This window comes from Pezoporus wallicus, unplaced genomic scaffold (genome assembly GCF_028554395.1).
Source record: "Pezoporus wallicus isolate ANWC-B61680 ecotype Strahan unplaced genomic scaffold, APGP_CSIRO_Pwel_v1 contig_13272, whole genome shotgun sequence".
In the NCBI taxonomy this organism is placed as follows: Eukaryota; Metazoa; Chordata; class Aves; order Psittaciformes; family Psittacidae; genus Pezoporus; species Pezoporus wallicus.
This window is the reverse complement of record NW_026637797.1, coordinates 1-3,203: the sequence shown is the minus strand read 5'-3', so window position 1 is coordinate 3,203 and position 3,203 is coordinate 1. Positions and strand designations below refer to the sequence as shown.

Here is a 3,203-nt window from a genome sequence, read left to right as displayed (position 1 = left end):
ACAGGGATGCAGGAGGTCAAGGATGCGCATAGGGATGCGGGAGCGCGGGGATGCGGGAGCGCAGGGATGCAGGAGGTCAAGGATGCGCATAGGGATGCGGGAGCGCGGGGATGCGGGAGCGCAGGGATGCAGGAGGTCAAGGATGCGCATAGGGATGCGGGAGCGCGGGGATGCGGGAGCGCAGGGATGCGCGCAAGGATGCAGGGTGCCAACGGAAGGGTTTGGGAGCCTCATGGTGATGGGATGCTGGAGGGGGATGCGAAGGAAGGGGCAGGAGGCCCCCATTGCCCGATGTGATTCCGTGCTGTATTCCCAACAGAGTCTCCCGCCAGCTCCCGGGTCACCCGGAAGCTCTGGGCGGCAGCTGAGCCTCCTGAGCCTGTTCTCAAGGGGTGAGTGCGGAGCAGGGTTGGGGCCTTCACCTCCATCAGCGCCTTCACCCTCTTCTTCTCCCTGGGACCCAATGGGGTCGATCCCGAGCTCCGTAGGGATGCGCCTGGGAGCTCATCCCATTACTTGCCGGGCGCCTGCTTCCCTCCCAGGTCCACCAAGCGGAAATCGGAGGAGGTCAACGGGGAACGTGAGCGTGGAGAAGGAGGAAGAGGAGCAGGAGGAGAAGGTGAAGGCCCGGGTGGTGCTGGGCCCCGCTCAGCACCTCCGGGCTCCCCTTCAGCTCCTTTGCTTCTCTCTGCAGGACCAGGAGGAGAAGAGGATGCGCATGGAGACCAAAGAGGGGTGAGGAGGATAGAGGGATGTCCTGGGTACCCATTGGTACCCATTGGCACTCATTGGTACCCATTGGCATCCATTGGTGCCCACTGGCACCCATTGGTGCCTATTGGCACCCATTGGTACGCATTAGACCCATCGGTACCCATTGGCATCCATTGGTGCCCACTGGCACCCATTGGCATCCATTGGTACCCATTGGCACCCATTGACATCCATTGGTATCCATTGGAACCCATTGGCACCCATTGGTACTCACTGGTACCCATTGGAACCATTGGTACCCATTGGCACCCACTGGCATCATTGGTACCTTTGGCACCCATGACATCCATTGGTACCCATTGACACCACCCATTGGAACGCATACCCATTTGCACCCATTGACATCCCATTGGCACATTGGTACCCATTGGCCATTGAACCCATTGGTACCCATTGGCACCCACTGGCATCCATTGGTACCCATTGACACCCATTGGTACCCACTGACACCCACTGGTACCCATTGGAACCTATTGGTGCCCATTGGCACCCATTGACATGCATTGGCACCCATTGAAGCCCATTGGCATCCATTGGTACCCATCGGCACCCATTGGTACCAATTGGCATCCATTGGTACCCATCGGCACCCATTGACACCCATTGGCACCCATTGACATTTATTGGTACCCATTGGCACCCACTGGTACCCATTGATACCTATTGGTACCCATTGGCACCCATTGGAACCCATCGGCACCCATTGACATCCATTGGTACCCATTGGCACCCACTGGTACCCATTGACATCCATTGGTACCCATCGGCACCCATTGGCATCCATTGGTACCCACTGACACCCATTGGTACCCATTGGCACCCATTGGAACCCATCGGCACCCATTGACATCCATTGGTACCCATTAGTACCCACTGGTACCCATTGACATCCATTGGTACCCATTGGTGACCCACTGGCAACGCTGACACCTATTGGCACCCATCGGCACCGCTCCGGCTCCTCATCCCGTTGTGTTCCCCTTTTCCACTGCCAGCTTGGAAGCGAGGGAGGACCTGGCCCTGGTGAAGACCCCACCTCCCGCTAAAGTGAGCCCCTTCCCCTGCATCCCTGCATCCCTGCATCCCTGCATCCCTGCATCGCGCCGCATCCTTGGCCTCTTCCCGACCCTCTTTGCAGAGCACCCCCAAGTGCCTCGACTGCCGGCACCTGGACGATCCCGACCTCAAGTTCTTCCAAGGGGATCCCGACGATGCCGTAAGGGATGGGAGGCTCCTGGGGGGCGGGCGTGGGCAGCGCCGGGATGCGTTGACTTCCTCCTCGTCCTCCTCCCTCCTCCCTCGCCCCGCTCCAGCTGGAGGAGCCGGAGATGCTGACGGACGAGCGCTTGTCCCTCTTCGACGCCAACGAGGACGGGTTTGAGAGCTACGAGGACCTCCCGCAGCACAAAGTCACCTCCTTCAGGTGGGATCCGTGGGGCACGGGGGGATCCCCAGCCCTTGGGGTCGCGGGATCCGGCGGGATCAAGGCGTTGGTTTCCCCTCTGGGCAGCGTCTATGACAAGAGAGGCCACTTGTGCCCCTTCGACACCGGCCTCATCGAGAGGAACATCGAGCTCTACTCAGCGGGGCCGTGAAGCCCATCTATGATGATAACCTCGTTGATGGTGGAGCGGCGGGGAGAGGGAATGGGAATGGGATCGGGAATGGGGATGGGAATGGGACCTGGAATGGGAGTGGATCTGGAATGAGTATGGGATTTGGAATGAGAATGGGCCCTGGAATGGGTTCTGGAATGGGAATGGGAGCTAGATGAGAATGGGGATCATGGAACAAGAGTGGGGACCTGAATGGGAGGGGATCTTGGAATGGAATGGACCTGGAATGAGAATGGACCTTGGAATGGGAATGGGACCTGGAATGGGAATGGGCTCTGAATGGGAATGGGAGATTGGAATGGAATGGGACCTTGGAATGGAATGGGACCTTGGAATGGGAATGGACCTGGAATGGGAATGGACCTGGAATGGGAATGGGACCTTGGAATGGGAATGGACCTGGAATGGGAATGGGACCTGGAATGAGAACGGGACCTTGGAATGGGAATGGACCTGGAATGGGAATGGGCCCTGGAATGGGAATGGGCCCTGGAATGGGAATGGGACCTTGGAATGGGAATGGGACCTGCAGTGGGAGTGGGGCCTGGAATGGGAGTAGGACCCTGCAATGGGAGTGGGACCCTGGAATGGGAATAGGACCTGGAATGGGAGTGGAACCCGGGTAATGGGGATGGGACCTTGCAACGGGGATGGGACCTTGCAACGGGAATGGGCCCTGGAATGGGAATGGGCCCTTGGAATGGGAATGGGACCCTGCAATGGGAATGGGCCCTGCAATGGGAATGGGACCCTGCAATGGGAATGGGCCCTGCAACGGGAATGGGCCCTGCAATGGGAATGGGCCCTTGGAAT

General features: G+C 58.8%; 1 long non-coding RNA gene across 1 annotated transcript; it reads left to right on the top strand.

Moving 5' to 3' along the window:
* The first annotated feature begins 1,927 nt into the window (after positions 1–1,927).
* LOC130598315 (uncharacterized) lies at positions 1,928–2,353 on the top strand. The gene is made up of 3 exons (XR_008971980.1): positions 1,928–1,990; positions 2,088–2,197; positions 2,285–2,353. It is a non-coding gene; the product is annotated as an uncharacterized LOC130598315 (long non-coding RNA).
* Positions 2,354–3,203: the final 850 nt, after the last annotated feature.